General features: G+C 42.9%; 1 protein-coding gene across 1 annotated transcript in view; it reads right to left on the reverse strand.

The window, feature by feature from the left end:
• WDR25 (WD repeat domain 25) overlaps positions 1-20,582 on the reverse strand; it is a 689,023-nt gene that overhangs the window by 304,365 nt on the left and 364,076 nt on the right. The window lies entirely within an intron of this gene.

The raw sequence follows: 20,582 nt of genomic DNA on the forward strand, positions 1-20,582 counted from the left end.
AATTTATTTTTCTGTTGAGGACAGTTAGGGACAGATATAACACAGGCAATAAAACTGATTGTGCAAACAAGGTTGTGTAAAATGTAGGATTCTTAAAGTAACTATCTAACAGGGTCTCCACACAGCCTTATTTGCTCACTCTCTTTTATTGCTTGCTTTATATATGTACCTAATGGTCCTCAGTAGAAACAAGGGGAAAACTTAGGTTCAAACATGGTGGCGCCAATGCTCAGTTTAATAGAGAAAAAACATAAATTATGCTTACCTGATAATTTAATTTCCATCGAGGGGAGGAGAGTCCACAGCTTCATTCATTACTGTTGGGAATTAAGAACCTGGCCACCAGAAGAAGGCAAAGACACCCCAGCCAAAGGCTTAAATACCTCCCCCACTTCCCTCATCCCCCAGTCATTCTGCCGAGGGAACAAGGAACAGTAGGAGAAACATCAGGGTATAAATGGTGCCAGAAGATGAATTAAATTTAGGTCTGCCCATCGGAGATACGGGCGGAAGCCATGGCTCTCCTCCCCTCGATGGAAATGAAATTATCAGGTAAGCATTATTTATGTTTTCCATCTAAAGGGGAGGAGAGTCCATGGCTTCACTCATTACTATTGGGAACATATACCCAAGCTCTAGAGGACACTGAATGAAACCAGGAGGGTAAAAGGCGGCCCCTAATCAGAGGGCACCACAGCCTGCAAAACCTTTATCTCAAAATCAGCTTTTGCAGAAGCAAAAACATAAAATTTGTAAAACTTTGTAAAAGTGTGTAAGGAGGACCAGGTAGCCGCCTTACAAATTTGCTCCATAGAAGGTTCATGCTTGAAGGCCCAAGACGAAGCCACAGCCCTAGTTGAATGAGCTATGATCCTCTGAGGAGGCTTATGTCCCGATGTCTCATAGGCCAAGCGAATCAAGCTCCTCAACCAAAAGGACTAAGAAGTAGAAGAGGCTTTCTGCCTCTTGCGCTTCCCTAAATACACCAGAAAAAGAGATGTAGACTGTCTGAAATCCTTTGTAGCGTGAAGATAGAACTTTAAGGCACAAACCACATCCAGGTTATGAAGTAACCTCTCCCTAGAAGAAAAAGGGTTAGGACATAAAGATGGAACAACTATTTGCTGATTGATGTTACGGTTAGTCACCACCTTGGGAAGAAGCCCCAAACCAGTGCAAAGCACAGCCTTATCCGCATGAAACACCAGATAAGGATGCTCACATTGCAAGGCAGCCAGTTCAGATACTCTGCGTGCTGATGCAATGGCCAACAGGAAAAGAACCTTCTAGGACAGAATCTTAATGTCAATGGAGTGCATAGGCTCAAACGGAACCCTCTGCAATACCTTAAGGACCAAATTTAAGCTCCATGGAGGAGCAGACTGTCTAAAGAGGCCTGATTCTAGACAAAGCTTGAACAAAAGATTGTATATCAGGGAGCTCAGCGAGTCTCCTATGCAACAAGACTGATAATGTGGAAATCTGTCCCTTTAAGGAAATGGCGGCAAGACCCTTCTCCAAACCCTCTTGGAGAAAAGAAAGAGTCCTGGATACCTTCACCTTATGGAGAGAAAAACAGACGGTTAGGAGAAAAAGGAGAAACCATAGGGTGCCGTGGTGACTGTAGTGTATAGAAAGAAAAAATTTGGAACCTGACTAAAAAGCCAGGGCGGGCCGTGGACCGGACACACCGTAGGAGAAAGAAATTTATCAGGTAAGCATAAATTCTGTTTTCTCTTACATTGGTGTGTCCGGTCCACGGCTTCATCCTTACTTGTGGGAACCAATACCAAAGCTTTAGGACACGGATGAAGGGAGGGAACAAGTCAGGTTACCTAAACGGAAGGCACCACGGCTTGCAAAACCTTTCTCCCAAAAATAGCCTCCGAAGAAGCATAAGTATCGAATTTGTAAAATTTGGCAAAAATGTGCAGAGAAGACCAAGTCGCTGCCTTACATATCTGATCAACAGAAGCCTCGTTCTTGAAGGCCCATGTGGAAGCCACAGCTCTAGTAGTGTGAGCTGTAATTCGTTCAGGAGGCTGCCGTCCGGCAGTCTCATAAGCCAATCGGATGATGCTTTTCAGCCAAAAAGAAAGAGGTAGCAGTAGCTTTCTGTCCTCTCCTCTTACCAGAATAAACAACAAACAAAGATGAAGTCTGTCTAAAATCCTTTGTTGCTTCTAAATAGAATTTTAAAGCACGGACCACATCTAAATTGTGTAACAAACGTTCCTTCTTCGAAACTGGATTCGGACACAGAGAAGGAACAATTATTTCCTGGTTAATATTCCTGTTGGAAACCACTTTTGGAAGAAAACCAGGTTTGGTACGCAAAACAACCTTATCTGCATGGAATACCAGATAGGGTGAATCACACTGCAAAGCAGACAATTCAGAAACTCTTCTAGAAGAAATAGCAACCAAAAACAGAACTTTCCAAGATAGTAACTTAATATCTATGGAATGTAAAGGTTCAAACGGAACCCCTTGAAGAACTGAAAGAACTAAATTTAGACTCCATGGAGGAGTCATGGGTCTGTAAACAGGCTTGATTCTGACTAAGGCCTGTACAAATGCTTGTACATCTGGCACTGCTGCCAGACGTTTGTGTAACAAAATAGACAGAGCAGATATCTGTCCTTTTAGAGAACTCGCTGACAACCCTTTATCCAAACCCTCTTGGAGAAAGGAGAGAATCCTAGGAATTTTAATTTTACTCCAAGAGAATCCCTTAGATTCACACCAACAGATATATTTTTTCCATATTTTATGGTAAATTTTCCTAGTCACAGGTTTTCTGGCTTGGACCAGAGTATCTATAACTGAATCTGAAAACCCACGCTTAGATAAAATCAAGCGTTCAATTTCCAATCAGTCAGTTGCAGAGAAACTAGATTTGGATGTTCAAATGGACCTTGTACTAGAAGATCCTGTCTCAAAGGTAGCTTCCATGGTGGAGCCGATGACATATTCACCAGGTCTGCATACCAAGTCCTGCGTGGCCACGCAGGAGCTATCAGAATCACTGAGGCCTTCTCCTGTTTGATCCTGGCTACGAGCCTGGGAAGGAGAGGAAACGGTGGAAACACATAAGCTAGGTTAAACGACCAAGGCGCCACCAATGCATCCACTAGTGTCGTCTTGGGATCCCTGGATCTGGACCCGTAGCGAGGAACCTTGAAGTTCTGACGAGACGCCATCAGATCCATGTCTGGAATGCCCCATAATTGAGTTAACTGGGTAAAGACCTCCGGGTGGAGTTCCCACTCCCCCGGATGGAAAGTCTGATGACTCAAATAATCCGCCTCCCAGTTGTCTACTCCTGGGATGTGAATTGCAGATAGATGGCAGGAGTGATCCTCCGCCCATTTGATGATCTTGGATACCTCTCTCATCGCCAAGGAACTCTTTGTTCCCCCCTAATGATTGATGTAAGCTACAGTCGTCATGTTGCCCGACTGAAATCTTATGAATCCGGCCTTCGCTAGTTGAGGCCAAGCCCGGAGCGCATTGAATATCGCTCTCAGTTCCAGAATGTTTATCGGGAGAAGAGACTCTTCCCGGGACCATAGACCCTGAGCTCTCAGGGAGTCCCAGACCGCGCCCCAGCCTAAAAGACTGGCGTCGGTCGTGACAATGACCCACTCTGGTCTGCGGAAACTCATTCCCTGAGACAGGTGATCTTGAGTCAACCACCAACGGAGTGAGTCTCTGGTTACCCATTCCACTGTTTGAGCATGCACAGTTGCAATGGTCTTAGATGAATTCGAGCAAAAGGAACCACGTCCATTGCTGCAACCATTAGACCTATTACTTCCATGCACTGAGCTATGGAAGGCTGAGGAATAGATTGAAGAACTTGACAAGCATTTAGAAGCTTTAATTTTCTGACCTCTGTCAGAAAAATCTTCATTTCTACAGAATCTATTATTGTTCCCAGAAAGGGAACCCTTGTAGACGGGGACAGGGAACTCTTTTCCACGTTCACCTTCCACCCGTGAGACCTGAGAAAAGCTAATACAATGTCTGTATGAGCCCTTGATCTGGAAAGGGACGACGCTTGGATTAGGATGTCGTCTAGGTAAGGTGCCACTGCAATGCCCCTCGGTCTTAGAACCGCTAGAAGGGACCCTAGCACCTTTGTGAAAATTCTGGGAGCAGTGGCTAAACCTAACGGAAGAGCCACGAACTGGTAATGTTTGTCCAGAAAGGCGAACCTTAGGAACTGATGATGATCATATAAATATTGTATAAATCAATCGATTTAGCCCACAATAGTGTCAACCAGTATATAGCCCATTAATAAGCCTTCATTCTGTTATGAGTCTAAGAAAAATGGCTTACCGATCCCATAAGGGAAAATGACAGTCTTCTAGCATTACTATGTCTTGTTAGAAAAGGGACTAGTCATACCTTGAGCAGAAAAGTCTGCAAACTGTTCCCCCCAACTGAAGTTCTCTGGTTTCAACAGTCCTGCGTGGGAACAGCAATGGATTTTAGTTACTGCTGCTAAAATCATACTCCTCTTTAAACAGAACTCTTCATCACTTTCTGTTGTAGAATAAATAGTACAAACCGGCACTATTTTAAAATAACAAACTCTTGATAGAAGAAATAAAAAACTACAACTAACACCACATACTCTTTACCATCCCCGTGGAGATGCTACTTGTTCAGAGCGGCAAAGAGAATGACTGGGGGGCGGAGCCAGAGGGGGAGCTATATGGGCAGCTTTTGCTGTGCTCTCTTTGCCATTTCCTGTTGGGGAAGAGAATATTCCCACAAGTAAGGATGAAGCCGTGGACCGGACACACCAATGTAGGAGAAATATAGAATGATGGCACCACTCGGTCGAGATTAAGGGGTCTATTACCGTTTAAGTAAGGTCATATTGGCCAAATAATACAGTATATAATGTGTGGTATAGGTGCTAAGTATCAAAGAAACAACAATTATTAGCTGTCAGTTAGAGGAACTGAACCAACAAGAAAGATACTATATAAGCACTAAATTTAGACCCTAGAGTACATTGGAGATTAGAAAAAATGTCACGCAAATTAAAACGTAAAACTTTATTAGAACATAGTTAAAACAATGGGGTTAGTGATTAAAACTAAAATGCTAGCAGGTAAAATATCCGGCTAGGAAACCGGTTATATTCGGGAATTCACAGGGTAACTAATATAGGTATCAGTTAAAGAACATAGGCAACTACATTAGGAAGTGATACAAAACCTCATAGACTAGTATTAAAATAGTGATTATAAGATAAACAAATACTGATATGAATGAGTCTGAAAATGGGACCCAGAGTTAAAATTAATCCCAGTTTATACCATTAATGATACTTGTAATGAGAGTGTTAATAAATGTAAAGAAACGGTAAATGTTGGTGCACTTTTAATAACAGTTTACAGGTTTAATACCTGAGTTCGCATCACCATATAGTCTGTTATTTTGGATTCCACTTATCCAGTTTAAATAAATAGTTATGCAGATTCTATGGGGTCAATAGATTGTGGATATACAGGTCTTAAGCTAAATGCTAATATTAAATAATATACTACAATAATATGGGTTATGTTATTTCACTTTGGTAGAGGGTTAGGTTATGCATCTATACCCTTTTAACCATTGTAGAGAAATATTATTATGTAGTAACTCTGGATAATATTGCTGGTTACCAGTACACTCCAATTAATAATAGATATACTCTAATAAATCACGTAACATCCACTTGCTTACTAGATGCCATAGTATAAAAAAGGAGTTAGAGAGTTAAATCTCCATTGGTATCTTAGAAATCTCACAGATTACACAGTAAATCAGTTCTTAGGAAAAAACGGTTGTTTATAATTATCGCTCATATAGTAACAATGTGTTAACAATTAATAACTATTTGTAACCAAACACTCGATAGTAAGAGTGCTAGCTCTCTATATATAACAACATTGGTACATATTATTATGTCAATACAACTGAATTATCCACTTATATTAGATTATTGTGAGCATATTAAACTAATGATCTTTGCAAATTAATAATATTAATCAAAATCAAGAAAGGTGGTTCCGTAAGCAATATGGCTCATAGCCGCCAGTCACATTAACCTTCTATGCACATCGGATTCAGTATGGCTTGTGTGCCCCTAGCTTCTTATGTAAAGAGCGTTAGTCAGTCACACGCTACATATACTTGTTAGAGCCAGGTTGCCTAATAGTGCAACAATTGTTCCCACTAGTGCCCTGGTGATTAATTTAATCCCATAGATTACTGCTAACAAGTTCTAAAATAAATGAGCTCCCATCAGCTCGATCTCCTCCCTTGACATGTTTCGCCGGGTTTCCGGCTTTATCAAAAGGTCTAAATTGAGTGCTTATATAGTATCATTCTTGTTGGTTCAGTTCCTCTAACTGACAGCTAGTAATTGTACCTTCGGGGTGGATAAATCTGCTTCCCAGTTGTCCACACCTGGAATGTGAATCGCTGAGAGCAAGCAGCTGTGGGACTCCAGGTAATGTTGTCAATGAGGTAATGTTGTCGGTCTGGAATCTGATGAAGCTGAACGATACCAAAGAAGGCCATACCTTCAGAGCATTGTAGATTGCTCGGAGTTCCAGAATATTTATCGGAAGGAGAGACTCTTCCCGGGTCCATTTTACTTGTGCCATCCTGGCACCCCGAAACAGCTCCCCATCCTGCCAGACTCGCGCCCGTGGTCACAATCTCCCAGGACAGTCTCAAGAAGGATGTGCCTATGGACAGTTGCTCCGGACGGATCCACCAAGAGAGGGAGATCCGAGTCTGAGCATCCATGGATATCTGCTGTGATAGATCTGAATGATCGCCGTTCCACTGTCTCAACATGCACAATTGAAGAGGTCTGAGATGGAATCTGGCGAATGGAATGATGTCTATGCTGGAAACCATGAGTCCGATCACCTCCATACACTGACCCACCGACGGGCTTGGGGAGGACTGAAGGGCAAGTCAAAAGGATGCAATCTTCCTGTGTCGATGGTTTATGAGAAATATTTTCATGGACAGAGTTTATTATTGTGCCCAGGAACTCCACCCTGTTGCTGGGAGCCAGGGAACTCTTTCCTGAGTTGACCTTCCAACCGTGAGATTGGAGCAAAAGAAGAAGAGCCCTCGAATGATCCTCTGCGAGACTGAGCATCGGCGCCTGGACTAGGATGTCGTCCAGATAGGGCACCACAGCAATGCCTCTGGCTCTGGCCACTGCAAGTAGCGCTCCCAGAACCTTCGTGAAGACTCTCGGGGCTGTCACCAGACCAAAGGGGAGGTCCACAAACTGGAAGTGTTAGTCCAGAAACGCAAATCTTAGGAACTTAAAGTGGTCCCTGTGAATTGGCACATAAAGGTAAGTGTCTTTAAGTCTATAGTTGTCATGAACTGTCCCTCTTGAACTAGAGGCAGAATAGATCTGATCGTTTCCATTTTGAACGAAGGAACACTCAGAAACTTTTCTAAACACTTTAGGTCCAGAATCGGGTGTAACGTGCCCTCCTTCTTTGGAACCACAAAAAGATTTGAATAGTACCCTAGACCCGTTTCTGCTCAGGGTACTGGCACGATAACTCAGAGAGAGGAGAGATCCCTCACACACTCTAGAAAGGCCTCTCTCTTTTCTGGTCTTGAAGAAAGGTTTGACAGGAGGAATCTGCCCTTGGGCGGATGGGATCTGAACCCTATCCTGTAACCCTGGGTGACAATCTACAGAATCCAAGGGTCCTGAACGTCCTGTAACCAGGCTTCTGAGAAGAGAGATAATCTGCTCCCTACTTGGTCTGGAGACCGGTTGGGGCCGCACTTTCATGCTGATTTTGTCTCAGGCGGGCTTCTTGCTCTGTTTAGACTTGTTCCAAGAATGAGCCGGCTGCTGGCGCTGGACCTTGTCCGCACGAAAGGGAAGAAAAGTAGATCCTTTAGAATCTTTCCTTGAAAAGGCAGGGACAGCAACCTCGATTTAGAGGTCATGTCCGCAGACCAAGAATTTAGCCACAGAGCCCTGTGAGCTAAAACAGAAAAACCTGACACCTTAGCGTTCAAGCGAATAATTTGCATATTGGCATCACAGATGAAAGAATTGGCAACCTTCAGCACTTTAATCTTAACCTGTATCTTGTCAATAGAAGTCTCCCCCTCTACCATTTTACACAGGGATTGACACCAATATGTTGCATCTCCGGAAACCGCGGCTACGGACGCCGCCAGCTGAAAAACGTGTTTTCCAACTTTTTATCCATGGGCTCTTTAAACGACGAACTATCCTCGAGGGGAATAGTTGTCCGCTTCGCGAGCATGGAGATAGCACCATCCACCTTAGGGACAGTTCCCCACAGCTCAAACTGAGAGTCCGGAACGGGAAAAGTTTCTTAAAGGAAGAAGAAGAGAAAAAGGAAGAATCTAATCGCTCCCATTCATTCTTAATAAAATTAGCCATCTTAACAGGAACCGGAAGGCCTGAGACGCCACCCTGTCCTCATATACCATATCAAACTTAAGAATCGCAGGTTCCTCCGGAAGCTTTGGTTCCGGAAATTCCAGAGTAGCAAGCACTTGCTTCAGCAAAAAGCGCAAATTCTCTATCCTAAACCTAAAGTCAGGCTCCTCCACAGCCGGAGGTTTAGATGACATGGACTCTGACCCAGAAGGGGCCTCCCCCGAAGAGTCAGAGGGGGCCTAGTCATCGTATGATGGCTCAGATATTTCTATAGGCATAGACAACCCCTGGGCCGGGCCCCCATGATACGTCCTACGCTTGCGCTTAGCAGAACGTGGTAAGGCATGGATCACTTTCGATACTGATCCACAAAATCTGACGGCCAACGAATCTCTCCCACAGGAGTAATGGTTGGACCCTGGAGCGCTGCATGTGCAATTGGAGATGAATGCAGGGAACGCACCTCATGGGACGGGGAACCCTCAGAGGTGGACGGCTCAGTAGTACTAGACATCCTTTTACTTTTAGATGTGCTAACTTTTTAAAGGCATGTGGAACATAGTTGAGCAGGCTGTTTTACCAGAACCTCCTCACAATAAACACAGAAATGAGACCTTGTTAAAGAGGGAGAACCCTCTAACGCGTCAGAGTCCTCCATAGCTTGCGCTGTTATTATGGACTAGATTAACTTAATAAATAGGCAACTTTATAACCTCCAATGGCCGGGGCACTCACCACCTCCTATGACCCGGACTACAGAAACCATTTTGTCTCCTGCGTCACTGATCAACAGAGGGAGATAGCCACACCCGGTCACATGGAATGCCTGGAAGGACCGCTCCTGCATAAGGAGAAAATGCGCCATAAAAGGGCCGCGCAATACTGCCGTAAGTCATCTGAAAGTTCCACACATTGCCAGAGCCTCATCTCGCACATAACGCAGCAATGACACAATAAACAATATCATGTATAAACCCCCCCTGTTCAATAATCCCCTTTCCAGGAATATTAACCCTTGATTCTTTAAAGATAAGAGGCGTCACACTGTGACCCTGTCTTCCGTGTTATCATTATGTAATAAAAAAATGAAACGATCTTACCAGAATTTACGCTGTGGAACAAGAACACGGCCCTTCAAGTGTGACAGGTTAGTAGCCTCGCTTCTGACATGGACTTGAGTGTAGAAAGCAGGCAGCGAAAATCGTCAATGCTGATTGCTTGTGGAGCTGTTAATGTGAGTCGGGATGGTTTTGCAGAAAGACTCTCCCTGCATCTCCGGACTCTAACTTTCGACCAGGCTCTCACTGAGAGGCTGACAGGACTACTTAAAACTCTAGTCCCAATGCGAAGAGTACTACCCTCCATAAGAGACTACTCCAATCTTCAGCACTTCTCTGCCGTCCTCCTGTGACGAAACAGTAATGAATGAAGCCATGGACTCTCCTCCCCTTTAGATGGAAACAACAATTTTCACAGTTAAAATACAGGAAAAGGGAACAAAATAAATAATGAAAGTATATTGCAAAGCAGTTTTACTACACACAATTTAAAAATTTATATTACAATCTCACACTTTTTAATGTCCCTTTAAGTGTAAAGATCCAACTGGTTTCTACCACCAACATTATTACCCATAAATACAATGTGGGTTGCACATGATTTTATAAAAAAAGGTCTTTTTTATCATTCTTTATATGGATTATCCACAGAGCCAAAATTAGTATAATAAATAATACATAGGAATAAACACTGTTACTAACAGAACAGACAGCTCTGCTCCTATGATAACTTAAAATTTAAGGCAATAAATAAAACCTACTAAAAAGAGATGGAAAAGCATTTTTAGCACATTTAATAAAATAACCATATTTAAAAAAAAATGATTTTCAAATAGTTAAAGGAACATGAAGCTCAACATTTTTCTTTCATGGTTCAGACATTGGCCCCTATTTATCAAAGGTCTTGCGGACCTGATCCGACAGTGTGGATCAGGTCCGCAAGACCTCGCTAAATGCGGAGAGCAATACGCTTTCCGCATTTAACATTGCACCAGCAGCTCACAAGAGCTGCTGGTGCAACGCGGCCCCCTGCTGACTCGCGGCCAATTGGCAGCCAGCAGGGAGGTGTCAATCAACCCAATCGTTGCTCAGAGCAGGCGGACAGGGTTATGGAGCAGCGGTCTTTAGAAGACTCGCCAGAAACACGGCCCTTCAAGCTCCGTACGGAGCTTGATAAATATGGGCCAGAGCATTCACTTTTATACAAATTTCAAGTGTATTTCTATTATCTAATTATTTTTGTTTTCTTGGATCATTTGTTGAAAAGCATACCTAGGTAGGCTCAAGAGCAGCAATGCCCTTCTCTGAGCTAACCTGTGATTGAAGGGTGCATATATATGGGGTATTATCATTGGTTTCCCAGTAGCACATTTCTGCTCCTTCAATAAAGGATACCAAGATAAAGATGCATATATGATAATTTAAGAACTGGAAAGTTGTTTAAAACTGTAAGCTCTATCTGAATCATAAAATAAAAACAGAATTTATGTTTACCTGATAAATTACTTTCTCCAACGGTGTGTCCGGTCCACGGCGTCATCCTTACTTGTGGGATATTCTCTTCCCCAACAGGAAATGGCAAAGAGCCCAGCAAAGCTGGTCACATGATCCCTCCTAGGCTCCGCCTACCCCAGTCATTCGACCGACGTTAAGGAGGAATATTTGCATAGGAGAAACCATATGGTACCGTGGTGACTGTAGTTAAAGAAAATAAATTATCAGACCTGATTAAAAAACCAGGGCGGGCCGTGGGCCGGACACACCGGTGGAGAAAGTAATTTATCAGGTAAACATAAATTCTGTTTTCTCCAACATAGGTGTGTCCGGTCCACGGCGTCATCCTTACTTGTGGGAACCAATACCAAAGCTTTAGGACACGGATGAAGGGAGGGAGCAAATCAGGTCACCTAAATGGAAGGCACCACGGCTTGCAAAACCTTTCTCCCAAAAATAGCCTCAGAAGAAGCAAAAGTATCAAACTTGTAAAATTTGGTAAAAGTGTGCAGTGAAGACCAAGTCGCTGCCCTACATATCTGATCAACAGAAGCCTCGTTCTTGAAGGCCCATGTGGAAGCCACAGCCCTAGTGGAATGAGCTGTGATTCTTTCGGGAGGCTGCCGTCCGGCAGTCTCGTAAGCCAATCTGATGATGCTTTTAATCCAAAAAGAGAGAGAGGTAGAAGTTGCTTTTTGACCTCTCCTTTTACCGGAATAAACAACAAACAAGGAAGATGTTTGTCTAAAATCCTTTGTAGCATCTAAATAGAATTTTAGAGCGCGAACAACATCCAAATTGTGCAACAAACGTTCCTTCTTTGAAACTGGTTTCGGACACAGAGAAGGTACGATAATCTCCTGGTTAATGTTTTTGTTAGAAACAACTTTAGGAAGAAAACCAGGTTTAGTACGTAAAACCACCTTATCTGCATGGAACACCAGATAAGGAGGAGAACACTGCAGAGCAGATAATTCTGAAACTCTTCTGGCAGAAGAAATTGCAACTAAAAACAAAACTTTCCAAGATAATAATTTAATATCAACGGAATGCAAGGGTTCAAACGGAACCCCCTGAAGAACTGAAAGAACTAAATTGAGACTCCAAGGAGGAGTCAAAGGTTTGTAAACAGGCTTGATTCTAACCAGAGCCTGAACAAAAGCTTGAACATCTGGCACAGCTGCCAGCTTTTTGTGAAGTAACACCGACAAGGCAGAAATCTGTCCCTTCAGGGAACTTGCAGATAATCCTTTTTCCAATCCTTCTTGAAGGAAGGATAGAATCCTAGGAATCTTAACCTTGTCCCAAGGGAATCCTTTAGATTCACACCAACAGATATATTTTTTCCAAATTTTGTGGTAAATCTTTCTAGTTACAGGCTTTCTGGCCTGAACAAGAGTATCGATAACAGAATCTGAGAATCCTCGCTTCGATAAAATCAAGCGTTCAATCTCCAAGCAGTCAGCTGGAGTGAAACCAGATTCGGATGTTCGAACGGACCCTGAACAAGAAGGTCTCGTCTCAAAGGTAGCTTCCAAGGTGGAGCCGATGACATATTCACCAGATCTGCATACCAAGTCCTGCGTGGCCACGCAGGAGCTATCAAGATCACCGACGCCCTCTCCTGATTGATCCTGGCTACCAGCCTGGGGATGAGAGGAAATGGCGGGAACACATAAGCTAGTTTGAAGGTCCAAGGTGCTACTAGTGCATCCACTAGAGCCGCCTTGGAATCCCTGGATCTGGACCCGTAGCAAGGAACTTTGAAGTTCTGACGAGAGGCCATCAGATCCATGTCTGGAATGCCCCACAGCTGAGTGACTTGGGCAAAGATTTCCGGATGGAGTTCCCACTCCCCCGGATGCAATGTCTGACGACTCAGAAAATCCGCTTCCCAATTTTCCACTCCTGGGATGTGGATAGCAGACAGGTGGCAGGAGTGAGACTCCGCCCATAGAATGATTTTGGTCACTTCTTCCATCGCTAGGGAACTCCTTGTTCCCCCCTGATGGTTGATGTACGCAACAGTTGTCATGTTGTCTGATTAAAACCGTATGAACTTGGACCTCGCTAGCTGAGGCCAAGCCTTGAGAGCATTGAATATCGCTCTCAGTTCCAGAATATTTATCGGTAGAAGAGATTCTTCCCGAGACCAAAGACCCTGAGCTTTCAGGGATCCCCAGACCGCGCCCCAGCCCATCAGACTGGCGTCGGTCGTGACAATGACCCACTCTGGTCTGCGGAATGTCATCCCTTGTGACAGGTTGTCCAGGGACAGCCACCAACGGAGTGAGTCTCTGGTCCTCTGATTTACTTGTATCTCCGGAGACAAGTCTGTATAGTCCCCATTCCACTGACTGAGCATGCACAGTTGTAATGGTCTTAGATGAATGCGCGCAAAAGGAACTATGTCCATTGCCGCTACCATCAACCCGATCACTTCCATGCACTGAGCTATGGAAGGAAGAGGAACGGAATGAAGTATCCGACAAGAGTCTAGAAGTTTTGTTTTTCTGGCCTCTGTTAGAAAAATCCTCATTTCTAAGGAGTCTATAATTGTTCCCAAGAAGGGAACCCTTGTTGACGGGGATAGCGAACTCTTTTCCACGTTCACTTTCCATCCGTGAGATCTGAGAAAGGCCAGGACGATGTCCGTGTGAGCCTTTGCTTGAGGAAGGGACGACGCTTGAATCAGAATGTCGTCCAAGTAAGGTACTACCGCGACGCCCCTTGGTCTTAGCACAGCTAGAAGGGACCCTAGTACCTTTGTGAAAATCCTTGGAGCAGTGGCTAATCCGAAAGGAAGCGCTACGAACTGGTAATGTTTGTCCAGGAATGCGAACCTTAGGAACCGATGATGTTCCTTGTGGATAGGAATATGTAGATACGCATCCTTTAAATCCACCGTGGTCATGAATTGACCTTCCTGGATGGAAGGAAGAATAGTTCGAATGGTTTCCATCTTGAACGATGGAACCTTGAGAAACTTGTTTAAGATCTTGAGATCTAAGATTGGTCTGAACGTTCCCTCTTTTTTGGGAACTATGAACAGATTGGAGTAGAACCCCATCCCTTGTTCTCTTAATGGAACAGGATGAATCACTCCCATTTTTAACAGGTCTTCTACACAATGTAAGAACGCCTGTCTTTTTATGTGGTCTGAAGACAACTGAGACCTGTGGAACCTCCCCCTTGGGGGAAGTCCCTTGAATTCCAGAAGATAACCTTGGGAGACTATTTCTAGCGCCCAAGGATCCAGAACATCTCTTGCCCAAGCCTGAGCGAAGAGAGGGAGTCTGCCCCCCACCAGATCCGGTCCCGGATCGGGGGCCAACATTTCATGCTGTCTTGGTAGCAGTGGCAGGTTTCTTGGCCTGCTTTCCCTTGTTCCAGCCTTGCATTGGTCTCCAAGCTGGCTTGGCTTGAGAAGTATTACCCTCTTGCTTAGAGGACGTAGCACTTTGGGCTGGTCCGTTTTTACGAAAGGGACGAAAATTAGGTCTATTTTTTGCCTTGAAAGGCCGATCCTGAGGAAGGGCGTGGCCCTTACCCCCAGTGATATCAGAGATAATCTCTTTCAAGTCAGGGCCAAACAGCGTTTTCCCCTTGAAAGGAATGTTTAGTAGCTTGTTCTTGGAAGACGCATCAGCCGACCAAGATTTCAACCAAAGCGCTCTGCGCGCCACAATAGCAAACCCAGAATTCTTAGCCGCTAACCTAGCCAATTGCAAAGTGGCGTCTAGGGTGAAAGAATTAGCCAATTTGAGAGCATTGATTCTGTCCATAATCTCCTCATAAGGAGGAGAATCACTATCGAGCGCCTTTATCAGCTCATCGAACCAGAAACATGCGGCTGTAGCGACAGGGACAATGCATGAAATTGGTTGTAGAAGGTAACCCTGCTGAACAAACATCTTTTTAAGCAAACCTTCTAATTTTTTATCCATAGGATCTTTGAAAGCACAACTATCCTCTATGGGTATAGTGGTGCGTTTGTTTAAATTGGAAACCGCTCCCTCGACCTTGGGGACTGTCTGCCATAAGTCCTTTCTGGGGTCGACCATAGGAAACAATTTTTTAAATATGGGGGGAGGGACGAAAGGAATACCGGGCCTTTCCCATTCTTTATTAACAATGTCCGCCACCCGCTTGGGTATAGGAAAAGCTTCTGGGAGCCCCGGCACCTCTAGGAACTTGTCCATTTTACATAGTTTCTCTGGGATGACCAACTTTTCACAATCATCCAGAGTGGATAATACCTCCTTAAGCAGAATGCGGAGATGTTCCAACTTAAATTTAAATGCAATCACATCAGGTTCAGCCTGTTGAGAAATGTTCCCTGAATCAGTAATTTCTCCCTCAGACAAAACCTCCCTGGCCCCATCAGACTGGGTTAGGGGCCCTTCAGAGATATTAATATCAGCGTCGTCATGCTCTTCAGTATCTAAAACAGAGCAGCCACGCTTACGCTGACAAGGGTTCATTTTGGCTAAAATGTTTTTGACAGAATTATCCATTACAGCCGTTAATTGTTGCATAGTAAGGAGTATTGGCGCGCTAGATGTACTAGGGGCCTCCTGAGTGGGCAAGACTCGTGTAGACGAAGGAGGGAATGATGCAGTACCATGCTTACTCCCCTCACTTGAGGAATCATCTTGGGCATCATTGTCATTATCACATAAATCACATTTATTTAAATGAATAGGAATTCTGGCTTCCCCACATTCAGAACACAGTCTATCTGGTAGTTCAGACATGTTAAACCGGCATAAACTTGATAACAAAGTACAAAAACGTTTTAAAATAAAACCGTTACTGTCACTTTAAATTTTAAACTGAACACACTTTATTACTGCAATTGCGAAAAAACATGAAGGAATTGTTCAAAATTCACCAAATTTTCACCACAGTGTCTTAAAGCCTTAAAAGTATTGCACACCAAATTTGGAAGCTTTAACCCTTAAAATAACGGAACCGGAGCCGTTATAAACTTTAACCCCTTTACAGTCCCTGGTATCTGCTTTGCTGAGACCCAACCAAGCCCAAAGGGGAATACGATACCAAATGACGCCTTCAGAAAGTCTTTTCTAAGTACCAGAGCTCCTCTCACATGCGACTGCATGCCATGCCTCTCAAAAACAAGTGCGCCACACCGGCGCGAAAATGAGGCTCTGCTTAAGCTTTGGGAAAGCCCCTAAGGAATAAGGTGTCTAATACAGTGCCTGCCGATATTATTATATCAAAATACCCAGATAAAATGATTCCTCAAGGCTAAATATGTGTTAATAATGAATCGATTTAGCCCAGAAAAAGTCTACAGTCTTAATAAGCCCTTGTGAAGCCCTTATTTACGATCGAAATAAACATGGCTTACCGGATCCCATAGGGAAAATGACAGCTTCCAGCATTACATCGTCTTGTTAGAATGTGTCATACCTCAAGCAGTAAGAGACTGCACACTGTTCCCCCAACTGAAGTTAATTGCTCTCAACAGTCCTGTGTGGAACAGCCATGGATTTTAGTTACGGTTGCTAAAATCATTTTCCTCATACAAACAGAAATCTTCATCTCTTTTCTGTTTCTGAGTAAATAGTACATACCAGCACTATTTCAAAATAACAAACTCTTGATTGAATAATAAAAACTACAGTTAAACACTAAAAAACTCTAAGCCATCTCCGTGGAGATGTTGCCTGTACAACGGCAAAGAGAATGACTGGGGTAGGCGGAGCCTAGGAGGGATCATGTGACCAGCTTTGCTGGGCTCTTTGCCATTTCCTGTTGGGGAAGAGAATATCCCACAAGTAAGGATGACGCCGTGGACCGGACACACCTATGTTGGAGAAAAAACTGTGGGTTTTACGTCCCTTTAAAGTGAAGGTCAATTTTGATGAATTAGTGCCCGGTTTTTAATAAACCTATTAAAAACAAGGGCACTTTAATTAATCAAAATTGACATTTCACTTCTTTTCTTCAAAAACGTACCTTTTAATCCTGGCAGCCGCTCCAGCACTTTCTCCGCCCGTCGCAAGCCGTCTTCGCGGGTCCAAAATGACGAATCCGGCTTTCTCTAATCACGGCGTTGCATCAGGCCAAGATTCCCCCGGGGGGGGGGAAGCCGTGATTGGAGGAAGCCGGGTTCGTCATTTCTGACGTCTGCAGAGGCTTCCTACGGCCTGGGGAATCGCTGGAGCGGCTGCCAGGAATCAATGGTAAGTTTTTGAAGAAAAGAAGTGAAATGTCAATTTTGATTAATTAAAGTGCCCTTGTTTTTAATAGGATTATTAAAAACCGGACACTAATTCATCAAAATTCACCTTCACTTTAAGCATACTACAATCATTGTAATCAAAAATAGAATCAAGTACAGTAATCCCTTTGTTGTTACACTGCAGTTGCCTGATCATGGAACCATTGTCTATATAAGCTTGTGTGAACTCATAGCAAAAACATAATTTGTGTTTACCTGATTAATTAATTTCTTTCATAATGGTGAGAGTCCACGAACCATTACTCCTGGGAATTACTCTTCCCGCTACTAGAAGGAGGCAAAGACTCCAAAACCAATATATAACCACTCCCACCTTACTGGCTAACTAGTTTGACATAACCAAGTTAAGAAGTAGGAGAAGAAATAAGAGCAAAATAATAGGAGCAGGGAAAAAGATGTGCGCAAAAATAAACCATCACCAACAAAATAGGATATGGTGGTGAAAATGGGATGGTGTGTGCTTAAGCTGCAAGTGCTAGGCCTTTATAGACTGTCCTCCCAACAATTGTGTTGCATTGTTGAAAATGAAAAGAAAATATATAGGTCCCCAACCAGCCATCTGATTATCAGTTAATGCTACAGCAATTTCAAGCACCAACGTAGTCACATCTCACAAAAGAAAAGCAACAATTATTTGAGGTTCTCATAGGCAGTGATCACAGGTGGGGAGCACAGGCCCAATGTCTGATCTAAACAGTTTCCAAATGAAGGCGTACACATAGGCTGCAATAATCCCCTGCACGTCCTACTCCTTTTGCTTTGGGTCAAGCCAATTTTAGGTTATAATAGCGCTTTATTAGCTGATGTTGGAATAAGTTCAGAGCAACACATCCTTTTGCTCATATGCTAGCTCTGCCCCCATGGATCGTGGTGAGATTCCAGGATCCATTACTCTTGGGAATTACTCTTGTCACTAGAAGGAGGCAAAGATTCCCAAACCCCAGGAGCTCTATAAAACCGCTCCCACCTCACTAGTAAACTAGTCTGACATATAGCCAAGCAAAAGCGGTAGGAAAATAAATAAGAGTAAAATAATAAGAGCAGGGGAAAAAAGAAGTGCGCAAAAAGAACCCAACAGCAAAAAAATTGGGTGGGGTTTTGTGGACTCTCGCCACCATGAAATAAATGAATTTATCCGGTAAGCATGAATTATGTTTTCTTCTTTCATACAGGAGGTGAGAGTCCATGATCCACTACTCCCGGGAACTAATACCCAAGCTGTGGAATCCACAAGTAATGAGAAATAAGAACATGATAAAAAGAACATATTTTTTAGACATGTGCGGTTCGTTTCGGATTAATTCGGAAATTCGGTAAATTCGGAGATTCGGATCGATTCGGATTTCCGAATTAAAATACTTCCGAATCTACCGAATGAATCCGAAATAGCTGCCGTATCTCCGAATAAATCCGAATTAGCTCGGTAAAATTCGGCATTTCCCCATAGGAAACAATGGGAGTTTCGGCTGAAAAAAAACTAACACCGCAGCCCCATTGTTTCCTATGGGGAAACACTAAGTCTGCACCTAACACCCTAACATGTACCCCGAGTCTCTAAACACCCCTAATCTAACACTTATTAACCCCTAATCTGCCGCCCCCCGCTATCGCTGACACCTGCATTATTTTATTAACCCCTAATCTGCCGACCGAATATCGCTGCCACCTACATTATAACTATTAACCCCTAATCTGCTGTCCCTAACACCGCCGACCCCTACATTATAGTTATTAACCCCTAATCTGCCCCCCCCAATGTCGCCGCAATCTAACTACAAGTATTAACCCCTAATCTGCCGACCCGATATCGCCGCCACCTACATTATAACTATTAACCCCTAATCTGCTGTCCCTAACACCGCCGACCCCTACATTATAGTTATTAACCCCTAATCTGCCTCCCCCAACGTCGCCGCAATCTAACTACAAGTATTAACCCCTAATCTGCCGACCGAATATCGCCGCCGCCTACATTATAGCTATTAACCCCTAATCTGCTGTCCCTTACACCGCCGACCCCTACATTATAGTTATTAACCCCTAATCTGCCCCCCCCCAACGTCGCCGCAATCTAACTACAAGTATTAACCCCTAATCTGCCGACCCGATATCGCCACCGCCTACATTATAGCTATTAACCCCTAATCTGCTGTCCCGAACACCGCCGACCCCTACATTATAGTTATTAACCCCTAATCTGCCCCCAACGTCGCCGCAATCTAACTACAAGTATTAACCCCTAATCTGCCGACCGCAAATCGCCGCAACTATAATAAATGTATTAACCCCTAAACCGCCGCACTCCCGCCTCGCAAACACTATAATACATTTTATTAACCCCTAATCTGCCCTCCCTAACATCGCCACCACCTACCTACAATTATTAACCCCTAATCTCCCGCCCCCAACGTCGCCGCTACTATAATAAGGTTATTAACCCCTAAACCTAAGTCTAACCCTAACACTAACACCCCCTAACTTAAATATAATTTAAATAAAACGAAATAAATTTACTATAGTTAAATAAATGAATCCTATTTAAAACTAAAGACTTACCTGTAAAATAAACCCTAAGATAGCTGCAATATAACTAATAGTTACATTGTAGCTATTTTAGGATTTATTTTTATTTTACAGGCAACTTTGTATTTATTTTAACTAGGTACAATAGTTATTAAATAGTTAATAACTATTTAATAACTACCTAGCTAAAATAAATACAAATTTACCTGTAAAATAAATCCTAACCTAAGTTACAATTACACCTAACACTACACTATCATTTAATTAATTAAATAAATGACTCATATTTAAAACTAAATACTTACCTGTAAAATAAACCCTAATATAGCTGCAATATAACTAATAGTTACATTGTAGCTATTTTAGCATTTATATTTATTTTACAGGCAACTTTGTATTTATTTTAACTAGGTACAATAGCTATTAAATAGTTATTGACTAATTAATAGCTACCTAGTTAAAATAATTACAAAATTACCTGTAAAATAAATCCTAACCTAAGTTACAATAAAACCTAACACTACACTATCATTAAATAAATTAACTACAAGTACCTACAATTATCTACAATTAAATAAACTAAAGTACAAAACCCCCCCACTAAATTACAAAAAATAAAAAACCACTAAATTACAAAAAATAAAAAAATATTAGATTAGGTGTAAACTAATTACACCTAATCTAAGCCCCCTAATAAAATAACAAAGCCCCCCAAAATAAAAAAAAATGCCCTACCCTATACTAAATTACAAAAGTTAACAGCTCT

The sequence above is a fragment of the Bombina bombina genome, chromosome 1 (assembly GCF_027579735.1).
Source record: "Bombina bombina isolate aBomBom1 chromosome 1, aBomBom1.pri, whole genome shotgun sequence".
Lineage (NCBI taxonomy): Eukaryota > Metazoa > Chordata > Amphibia > Anura > Bombinatoridae > Bombina > Bombina bombina.